This window comes from Mixophyes fleayi, chromosome 1, assembly GCF_038048845.1.
Source record: "Mixophyes fleayi isolate aMixFle1 chromosome 1, aMixFle1.hap1, whole genome shotgun sequence".
Taxonomy (NCBI): Eukaryota; Metazoa; Chordata; class Amphibia; order Anura; family Limnodynastidae; genus Mixophyes; species Mixophyes fleayi.
The window spans coordinates 188,749,900-188,762,164 of NC_134402.1; the positions used below are offsets into that span (position 1 = coordinate 188,749,900).

The following is a 12,265-nucleotide window of genomic DNA, read 5'->3' on the forward strand; positions in this document are numbered from 1 at the left end:
CTCTGTGACAGATTAGACAAGGATTAGTGAGCAGGGTAGGAGATCTATAAACAAAATACACAGACTAAAGACAAGATAATTCTTGGACTGTTTATTTTCTAACAATAGAATGTGGGCCATCTGTAATAATTTCACATAAGCTATGACCCCCAGTGAGGACGAAGAAGTCTGTGCTGCAGATTACAGAAGATTAGAGATGCGGGATTGTCCAAATTGAATGGGTTAATTTAATATATATGTGTGTGTGTGTATCACACACACATACACACTCGCATTACAAATCCATTTTTTTTTTTACCCTGGTGCCATTACAAGTATAGACATACAGCAAAAAGCTTATATTGAAGTAAAGTGCTACATTCCCGTAATTTAAACAACCTCATATAGGAAAAATGTATAAACGCAAACCTGTCGTTACCTGGAACCTTTTAAACCAGGTAAGTACATGTATTTCCAGATATGTACTGGAACGTCTGCCATTCATTTGTCTATGAGTGAGTTTGTGAAGGGGGAAGGCAGGTTACTCTTCAAACTTTTAATACCATTAAGGTGTAAATCCGCTTCTTTCAGAGAACTTGTTTGGCTTATTTCATCATAGTAATATTACTCCTTATTTACAACATAAAAGACATGGGCTGACCATCAAACTTTAGCCCAGGGGGCAGGACTCTACTCAGCAGTTTATTAGGAACATTTCAAAGGAAAAAAAAGTGTAGCTAGCCAAGAGACCCAACTCAAGGTAGCCCACTGTGGGACCAGCCAGGAGGCATAAGACCCCCAGCCCAGCCAGCCCCTGTCAAAGTACCAGTACAGAAATGGCATCCTTTTGAGTTTGTTTGCTTAGTCAAAGTTTTAGGTCTGCATTTTATTGTTTTGCTTGTTTATTAATGCAACAAACAATATATTACAGCATGCTGAAACAGTGATAAAATGATGGTCTAATATCGCAAAATTAATAATTATGACATTTTACAGAACAAGTACAGAGCAATTCTCTGTGTGTTTGCAACCAGTAAGTTGGCAATAACAATTAACCAGTGTAGTAATTTCTCTGGTTCACCAAAGCAAAACAAATTGTTCTGCAGCTTTGTTGCAGATGCATAACACCTCTGGGCAAAAAAAATGAGTAACATTACAAGTAATGTTAATTCTAGTACACTATATCTAGATCAATTGTATGTAGTACTGCTGATGTAGTTATTACCCTTTGTGACAGGAAGGACCGCCTATGCCACCTTTTCTGTTGCTGGGAACTGGCTGGGCTTACTTTGCCAAGTCCTCTTTCGTTATTCCGAATATGCCCCTCCTGTCGCAGTAGGAGGAGCCTGTTGCCACCATTGGGCTCCTTTTTGGTGCCCAGAACCATGTTCCTTCTGGGTAACTGTCACCACTAGTGTACTCCCGTGCTGGTACACTAGGGCTGGTACCCCTGACCGCTTACTATGGATCAGGATGCTGTGAATGAATCCCCCCTGGCCTATCACACTGGCCAAAGCTGCTGAGTAGCGCAGAGCGGTGGTACTGGAGAGCTGGGTCCAACCTCAGAAACAGCTGGAGAATGGATTAGATTTAGGGTCTTATCTGCAGGTCACAGGATTACAACAATATTGAAGTAGTTGTCAAGCCGGGTCTTTAAGCAAAGAGTGATGTTTATTTCGCTCAGGTGCCCTGACAAGGACAGTCCCACTGATTTAAAGGTATCAGTGATCAGGTCAGAGGGAACATCAGAATGATACATTTCAGTGTACAAGACAGTGCTTTTTATACTGATTTGGACACAAGCTATTTTTAGAATCAGGATGCAGTATTTACACAAACATGGATTTACATGCATTGCAAAGCTAACAATATTTGCGCTTATCTGTTATATCTTAAAACCTTGCTGTGATATCCTGCATCTTACAGTGGACAGCAAGTCTAATTACATCTTCCTATGACCCTAGCACATAAAAGGTCTGATTAGCATGAGTCCTTTCTTCCAACAGTTGCAGAATGCATATTTCTTCAAAAGAAAACAATTCCCCAGGAAAAGTTGTAAATCCCAAACAAGACATTTCCTTACACCAAGATTAACAAAAGGTTTTTAAAACAAAGACTTATGATGTATCAGATACATACATCAGAAATAAGGCATTTCCTTTAGAAAGGTTAAAACAGAAAAAAAACAAATTTTCTCCCCCTGGTCTCAGAAATTAAAGATTTCCCTTACCAAAATATACACAATATCAAAAATAAGTGCGTGTGCAATTATATAAATAAGCCATTTCCTTTAAATAAATATATACCAGAAGTTATTTATAAGTGATCCAGTCACACCTTTGTACTGCTTTGCAAAATGAATTAACCATCATCTTCTCAAGTCCATTTATATATGCAAAATGTGAATTTGCAAATGAAGTGGAAAAATTACCATTCCACATGATTGTGAAACAAAAGTAGATCTGTAAGATTGTATCACTGGAGCTTCGCACTTCTGTGAAGCAGCCTCTTGTGCCATGAAATTCCGTTTGTGCCCATTTCTAATTATGACGAATTGTACAGTTCAGTTATCTTGTTCTGTATCTAGTATGCGGTTTTTAGTATGATCTTATTGTGTATGATGTAAAGTTATTACGGAATGTGAATAAATAATGTAGAGCTGTATTATAGTGATGCAGAGTAAATATTCTACATTCTTAAATGTACTGTTCCTGTGTTAAAAGTAACTTTTACAAAAATCGTATGGAAAAATCACGCCCTGTGGAGCCATGTCGATTCAGGAAAAAAAGTGAATGAATTCTACGTTATTTTCATGGGTATAATATCTGCTTGAAACTGTACAATTACAGGTGTCCTAATTATTCTTGGCTATTGTAGGAGTGTGACTGGATCACTTGTAAATAGCTTATTTGTGGCTGGATCATGTAGAAATAATTTATTGTAGAAATGTATTTCAATCAGAAATGCAGGCATCAATGTATAATTTGAAATGTACTTATTGTGTTACATTGGGATGTGTTTTATATGCAAGTGTCATTGTTTGGGTTTGTAACATTGCTTGAGGAAGTCTGTTTGCTGATAGCAGAAAATGTTAAGCAAGTCTTTGTCACTTAACATAAACACCTATTTAGCCTGTTTACCCAGCAGGGGGCGCTGTCTGACGTGACTGCATCTCAGATAATGCAAGCATCAGGTTTTAGGTTTTAGCACTTCACAGAGAAGTGTAAATATTGTTAGCTTTGCATTGCATATAAATCCATGTTTGGGTAAACAAATTGCATCCTGATTCTAAAAATAGCCTGTGAGGCTGTGTTCAAATCTGTATAAAAGCACTGTCTTCTATTGAAAATTATTCTGATTCCATCCTTAGCACTGATACCTTCAATCAGTGTGACTGCAAATAAACATAACCTGCTTTAGAACATCTTCCATGCTGAAAATCCTGTGACCTACAGATTAGACCCAAAATCGAATCCGTTCCTGGCTGTTTCTGAGATTTGGACCCAGCATCCAGTAACACCGCTCTGCCGCTACCCAGCAGCTCTGGCCAGTGCGATTGGCCATCGGGGATCCACCCACAGCAACCCTGACCCATAGGAAGAGGTCAGGGTTACCAACCCAGGAACACTAGCAACCGGATACACTTGCAGCATCAGTTACCCAGAAGAAACCCGGTACTGGATGCCGGTAAGGAGTCCAGTGGTGGCAGCATTTGTAAACCCCTTCTACTGTGGTTACAGGGCACATTTGGGAAAACGAAAGGGAACGGTGGCAAAGTAAGCCCAGCTGGTTCCCATCAAAAGACAGGGTGGCATAGGCGGTTCATCCTGTCACAGTGAGAATGTGTGTATGCACTGCTTCCACCAAGTAAATTTCGAAAAAAAAAGTCAGGCTTAAATGTCCGTAGCTGTGGAGCACTTAAAACTGTGTCTTTTTTTGGGGGGGGGGGGGTGGGGCGTGTAAAACCAGCATAGGTTAATCACCTGTGCACATGCTTGACAGACTTCTGGAATAGTTTTATAAACAAATGGCACTGATATAATGTTGTCCGGTTTAGTGCAACTCAGCAGCAGGATTTAAACATAATAAATTAAAAAAATAACTGGGACAATAAGAATTCAGTATGTGAAGTACTTTGAGCAAGTGCGGTACTGAAACAATGTCTGAAGTCACACAAAGCTTTCAAAGAGACAGAAAGGAATATAGTAATGTCACAAATATGTAACATATTTTCAGTTATAATTTTACAATCACTTCTAGCAACAGAAAGGCTCCCACATAGCAACTGATGGGGTTTCTATAGCAATGTCATGGCAACCAAGTGCCATCCTTATATGTTTACTATAGTGTCTTCACATTGTAGGTAAACAGATGGAGACTATATTTTTAGTAATAATGTTCGTTGCTGTCCAAAATATAATCTGTATAGGATAATTTCCATAAATTTGTTTTCCATTTAGGACATTTTACACCGACTAGCAATATTTAATTGCAAAATGAAGAGATTGGAGATAGATGTGTGTGCATATAATGTGTGTGTGTGTGTGTGTGTATATATATATATATATATCTCTATCTATCTAATATATAAATGCTTAGTGGCATCTGTGTGTGTGTGTAAAAATAAACAGCCAAGTTGCAGCGCCACCTGCTGGGCAGAGTTATACACTGACCTACTAAATTCTTAGTGTGTGTGGGGGAAAAAAAATTCAAAAAGGGCTGAAATTTGGTAGGGCTCAAACTCATTTTCGTGAGGTAATTTTACTTCATGAACACACATGTGTAGAGGTGTGCGTTAGTGTGTGTGTGTGTGTGTGTGTGTGTGTGTGTGTGTGTGTGTGTGTGTGTGTGTGTGTGTGTGTGGAAAAAACTATTTTCTCAGAAAGGGCTGATCCAATTGACCTGAAATTTGGTATACTGACATTATTTGACAAAAAAATTAGAATAGTCAAGTCAGTTAACTTCCATCATCCCCCCATCCCCCCGTGGGAGGGGTAGTAAAGGCTAAATTTACGAGTTGAGGGGTCAAACTCATTTTCGTGAGGTAACTTTACCTCATGAACACACATTAAAAAGGCCGCTTGCATCGGGAACTAACGCTCTTCCCCTGAGGTTAGGTCCAAATGCATGACAAGAACCTTTTTAAGACCTTAAGTAGCTTGATTTGACTAGAATGCATGAGTATCATGCACGGGTTAACTTGTGTGTATATATATATATATAGTGTGTGTGTGTGCTTTTACATTTAAAGGCTATCTGTTGTTGAGAAACAAGTATTGCTTACTATTACATGTCACAGAAAAGTTTATTTATGCAGAAAATAAATTAGTAATTTCACTTTGTTTTGTTACGATGTTTACTTTATGTTTATTTTTAGTGCTCATAACACGTTAGTCTTAATGTAAAACTCAGTCACGTTTAAAGCCTAGTAAACACACTGACACTGTGACTCAAATATTGTACGCAAACTGACTTGCACACCCATTTTTTGACAAATATTCACTTCGTCTTGTGTAGATTACATTATGGGTAATATGTTGAAAAAAATAAACAGAAAAATAATCCCTTTTTCAATGGTTCTTTACTTTTATGCAGTATAACTACTCCAATGCCTAAAAATAATGGCTAGTTCTTTTGAATATAGTGGTGCAATTTTTATTGGCAATAAAAAAAAATCTGTTATTGCCACAATTTAATAACGAAAAATAAAAACATTGGCATGACAGCTGAAACTGCTACCTCTGTTGTCTTTTGCATACTGTCCCTGAGCGGTAAGGAGGACCGCTTTGCCAGGCAAGTCTTTACAGATAAGTGCATGTGCAGTAGAATTGAAAGCCCAGTTTCGGCTTTCAGTTCCACCAATGCTTAAAAATATAGAAAGTTTACAAATAGGTTAAATAAAAAATGCAAAAGAAAATAAAAAAATAAACTTTTATTTATTACAAATGCTTTATTTAAAGATTAAAATATTATAAAGATTTGAATCTGTTATTATCATCTGGAGATGGAAATAACAGAGCAGATATTGCGGCAGTACTTGTTAAATAGGCTTCCCCAAGCAGAACCCCGAAGAAGCCTTTAGTGGTGTACAGTCAACAGGGTTATCACCAGCAATAGACCTGTTAACACTTACGGTAACCTGAAACTCGGTGATAACCATTTTTTCTTTGATAAATCCACCCCTAAGTGTGGAAGGAAACATGGATAAGGCCAGTGGCGGATCCAGGGGGGGGGGGGGGGGGGGCGATCGCCCCCCCCCCTAGCAGGGGCTTGCTGCTGACAGCTGCACACTGTGCAGGTCCGTTCAGCACCTGCACATACTGTGCAGCCGTCGGCAGCCTTAGAAATTAGAAAGGGGGTGGGGCCTAAATCGCCCCCCCCTTAAAATCGTCCCGGGTAGAGCAGTTGCCTAGATCCGCCCCTGGATAAGGCCACGGGTGGGAGGAGAAATATGGAGGGCTGGTAACTTTTGGAAAGTGCTGGAAATTATGTGAAACTCCTGTAGAATGTGTGTGTCACAAACAATGACTGATGTGCCTTTATCAACCTGTGAAAGGATCAGTGGAAAAAAAAAAAACCATCCAAAACATTTTAATTGTGTTTTTAAAAACATGTTCCCAATATAATTGTTGGGAACATGTTTTTATCACTAGTATATAGCTTGTGTGTAAAATACAGGACCTACGTGTGTGTGTGTGTGTGTGTGTGTGTGTATATATATGTATGTATATATATGTATGTGTATATATATATGTATGTGTATATATGTGTATATGTATATATGTGTATATGTATATATGTGTATATGTATATATGTGTATATGTATATATATATATATATATATATATATATATATATATATATATATATATTGTATGTTTATAATTTATTTATATTGTTCTTATTATAGATTGTTTTTTTCTTTAGGATTGCTCCGATATGAAGACACTGGGTTTCCTAGCATAAACGTGCTTTATCACGTCTGCATTTTGAACATATCCCTCAGAATGAGCACTAGAAGTAATGACTAAAGTAATCAGTTCCTGCCCATTCACTGAACCTTTTGGCATTACTGACAGCACTGGTCCATTATTAGTGATACAAGCAGGAGTACACAGCTACCCTTACTGCCCTCCGTGTATCTACATCAGCTTCTGTGTCCTGTGTAGACTATGCCAACTTAAACTAAGGACAATACATGAATAGAGTGCTGCTAAGTGCATTGTAAACCTGTAGTTTGCTATTCATGCACCAATCAAGTAGTAGCAGTAGGAGGAGCCTGCTGCCACCACTGGGTTTCTTTATGGTGCCCAGAACCATGTTCCTTCTGGGTAACTGTCACTGCTAGTGTACTCCCGTGCTGGTACCCCTGACTGCTTACTATGATTCAGGGTCCTGTGGTTGGATCCCCCTGGCCTATCGCACTGGCCAAAGCTGCTGGGTAGCAGCAGAGCAGTGGTACTGGAGAGCTGGGCCCAACCTCAGAAACATCTGGAGAACGGATTAGATTTAGGGTCTTATCTGCAGGTCACAGGATTGCAGCAATATTGAAGACGTTGTTAAACAGGGTCTTGAAGCAAAGAGTGATGTTTTATTTCGCTCAGGTGCCCTGACAAGGACCGTTCCACTGATTTAAAGGTATCAGTGGTCAGGTCAGATGGAACACCAGAATTATACATTTCAGTGTACAAGACAGTGCTTTTTATACTGATTTGGACACAGGCATTTTTTAGAATCAGGATGTCATGTGTTTACACAAACATGGGTTTACATGCATTGCAAAGCTAACAATATTTACGCTCATCTGTGATATCTTAAAACCTTGCTGTGATATCCTGCATCTTACAGTTGACAACAAGTCTAATTACATCTTCCTATGACCCTCACACAGCTAGCTATAAGTTGTTAGTGCCATTTCCACTTACCATTTTTTGTTCTCACTCATCAAAAGGTCTAATTAGCAGGAGTTTAGCATGAGTTCTTTCTTTCAACAGTTGCAGAATACACATTTCTTTCAAAGAAAAGAATTTCCCAGAAAAACAAGACATTTTCTTACACCAAGATATACAAAAGTCTTACAATAAGCCTTTGTTTTGAATCAGATAGCAAACAAAAGGAAGTATTTACAAGAGTGCGGCACGGCCATGGACACTAGGTTTGCCCCCAGTTATGCCAATCTTTTCATGAGCCACTAAGAAGATAGATATATTTGGTCAGGTCATAACTGGGGAGCAAACCTAGTGATATGGAAGAGCTATATTGACGACATTCTCTTCATCTGGGAGGGTACTGCAGAATCTCTGCAGGAGTTTCTTAACTATATGAACAGCAATAATGATGACCTTACATTCACCTCCAATTTTAGCCAAGCACGTCTAGAATTCCTAGATTTGGAGATCTTTATTACTAACCAAACCATAGCTACCAAAACTTTTAGGAAGAGCGTGGATGTAAACCGTTTCATTCTGGCTGATAGCCATCATCACCCGAACTGGATTAATAACATCCATTTAGGCCAGTTCACTAGAGTGAGACGCTACTGCTCCTCTATAGATGACTACATGGAGCAAGGTAACATCATGAAGCAACAATTCCTTGATAAACACTACGATCCACTGATAGTGGAAAGAGACTTCAAAAAGATTGAAGAAGTGAATAGAGAGGACCTCTTGACATACAAATCCAAACTACCTGTGAATGACAAAAAAACATACTTTATTACTGAATATTCAGAACAATCCACTGCATTACGCAAAATTATTATGAAACACTGACATCTATTAAAGAAAGTTGATGTACTTAGAGATCATTTGCCTGATGACCCTGAAGGCACCAGATTTCAAAAAGAAACTAATCTCCAATCACACCAAAAGTAAACAAAGGCCTGGTGACTGGCTGACTCTTCAGAGCCAGAAACCAGGATTCTATTATTGTGGGAGTTGCAATAATTGCAAGATTTTACACTGCTCCAGTACCCAATCTATCACAGAATACAATTCTACACACACGGGTATTACATACAAGATCAAATATTTTCTGACGTGCAACACAGAAAATGTGGTGTATCTTACTGAATGCCCATGCCGAAAACAGTATGTTGGACGTACCATTCAGAAACTAAAGACCCGTTTTGGTGAACACCTGAGGAATATATAGAGAGGGTTCGAGCAACACAATTTATCTAAACATTTCAGAGAGGTACACCAATGCAAAATTGATAATTAAAATTTCATTGCCATAAAAAAGGTCTCCAAGAATTGGAGAGGAGGCGACCATATTAGACAGATAAATAAAGAAGAGACTAGGGGCTAGATTTACTAAGCTGCGGGTTTGAAAAAGTGGGGATGTTGCCTATAGCAACCAATCAGATTGTAGCTTTCATTTATTTAGTACCTTCTACAAAATGACAGCTAGAATCTGATTGGTTGCTATAGGCAACATCCCCACTTTTTCAAACCCGCAGCTTAGTAAATCTAGCCCTAGATCTATTTTTACACTCCATACACTAGACCCGTGTGGATTGAATATAGATTTCGAGTTGCAATCTTTGACATAATTTTCTTTTCTGATGACAAGGTGTCCTTTATGGTTAAGTTTCTCATCCGGGAGGATGCTGTGGCCTTTGTAGGGGGATGACACTCTCACACACCAGCAGGCTTGGTTGGCTTCCATTCGGACGATCAATACCTACTATCATATCATCCACCTTCACGCCCAATACCGTCAGATCTTGGAAGCTAAATGGGGTGAGCCAGACCAGTACCAGGATGGGAGACCACCTGAGAACCTCTGGTATAGTAGGATATTTCCTCCTTTGAGTGCACCCCGTCCCTGGCCCTGCGTAGTGGAGAACCCCTACCCGTTTTTTCTGGCTTCTTTTCTTTTTATGGGCATCCTACCGGGTAAGTATACTTCCATATATCATACTTTTATACATCTTACTGTTTAATTTTAATTTTTATATTTATTTTTTATTTTTATTTTATTTTTCACTTTCCATCTTCAGAGACAATAGTCATTGCTCATTCACGATATTGTATATTATGCCCTAATATCCTTCTTAGACTATCATGCTTATCTTCGACACGACGATAGTTCCTGTTAGTTATTTATCACGATTTACATGTAAGTTCTTATATGGCCTTGTTTCCACTCTATGCTAGCCATTACATTTTTGAATTATGTCTATTTTATAATGACATGAGTATCTAACATATGCAGAACAATTTCTCAAATTATTCATCTAGTTTCCACTATGTATTCTTTATATTCCATAATGATAAGGATATATTATTCTGATGATTCTCACTTTATAAGGATCCGTACAAGCTGTTTATCAACATCTATCCTAAAAAAAATTATACCACGGTATTTCTAGTTCATATGCTTCCATTTTCATCTGGATGTGATTATTAAGATCACTATACACTTGATATGGTCTGCAAACAACTTATTTATCTCTTTCCATTTGTTTCTGTCTTGTGTATGATATTTATGTACTGTGTAAATATGACGCCTATTCTGCTTTATGATATCTATTTATTACAAATGTTTGATGTTTAATCATGTTTACAGGGGTATATTTATACCTTGATGTTAGCTTTCTGGGGCAAATTATATATAGTTTGTTAAATACCCTTGATGATCTGTTGTTCAAGGTGGTTTGATTTATTAGTATATCCATCTATTTCATGTATTTACTTAATTCTTTTTTTGTTATTATTTATTTATTTAATTGGTTTGGTTGTTCATTTATTAATTGTTTTTTCTATCACTCCCTTTATACGATTGATCAAATGCTATGTATATACAATTGGTGGTGTGTCAGTGCATTTTTCTTTCATGATCAGCACTCCATTACTGTTATCCAATGATTCTCAAGAGCCTGTCTATATAAGATCACACCATTGTTCATCCACTTACCCTTGAAGAAGTCTCCGATGAGATGAAACGCGTTAAAAAAGCGCAGTTGGGACTTTTGTTTGCTATTTATTTATACAAGGAGGGATTCCTTGGTTCCACTGCTGCTGTAGATGTTTCACGTAGTCAGTTATTGAGCGCATCTGTCTACTTGTTTATCAGTTATTGTATCAGATATATACATCAGAAACAAGGCATTTCCTCTAGAAAGGTTAAAACAGAAAAAAACGAATTTTCTCCCCCTGGTCTCAGAAATTAAAGATTTCCCTTAACAAAATATACACAATATCAAAAATAAAGTGCGTGTGCAATTATATATATATATATATATATATATATATATATATATATAAGCGCCCTGCTCTATTTCCTTTAAATAAATAGTGCAGGATCAGGACTGCCAAGAGAAATTTTGGTCCCCGTTACAGCAAATTTGTGACACACACACATCGCACAGCACACATTGCTGGCAGTTATGGTAGAAATCTCCCCATAGAGGTGCAAGAAAAAATGGGAGAAGATTTCTGTCAAATCTCCGCCACAAAGTGTCCCGCTGACGTTCCGGAGACACTTCGTGGCTAATTGTATTCCACCATTATGTATTAAAATTGTGTTACTCTCACCTACTTGTGATTGCAGCTATCACAACCTAGTAGTGGATTCTTGCATGGATCCTGGAATGTTAGGACCTGTTGGAAAATGTAAATATGGAAAAGCAAGCAATAAATGAACACTGTACATAACACAGATCATGCAGTATATAATACATAAATTATAATAAAATATTACATTTATCACACCCTCCCCAGCCACATCACGCCACCACTCAAATACATAATTCATCACGCCACCCCCTGCCACATCACCCATCACATCACCCAAAACACATCACGCCACCTCCCCAGACACACCACTTCACCCCCCACATCACGCCATCAGTTACAATCCCTATCACGCCACTGTCCAGACACATCACGCCACTCATCAGCTACATCACCCATCACGCCACCTCTCTGCTACTAATAGACTAATAGAAGCTGATTTTAACAAAAAGAAACAAAAAAAATGTTGCAAACAGCCAGGAGATTTACATTATTATCAACTCAGAAACAGCCACTTAAACTGTCATAGTGAAAATTAGAATAATGCAGCCTATTAGTTGCTGCTAAGAGCAGATATGATTATTTTTTTCACTTAGTTTTTTTATTGCCTTATTAAATAAGCCTGATGGTTGATTTGTTATCCTTCTAGCAGTAAAATCGGGGGTTGTGTCTGCTTGCCCGCTCTATCATATTTTCAGTACTTTTGCCTATGTTCAGAATGCAGAATGACAACATACCTCACCATCAAAGATGTGACACGTAT

General features: G+C 38.1%; 1 protein-coding gene and 1 pseudogene across 2 annotated transcripts in view; both read left to right on the forward strand.

The window, feature by feature from the left end:
* Window positions 1-12,265, forward strand: part of LOC142146657 (excitatory amino acid transporter 1-like) — a 53,157-nt gene that overhangs the window by 18,193 nt on the left and 22,699 nt on the right. The window lies entirely within an intron of this gene.
* LOC142136760 (5S ribosomal RNA) lies at window positions 9,666-9,784 on the forward strand (annotated as a pseudogene).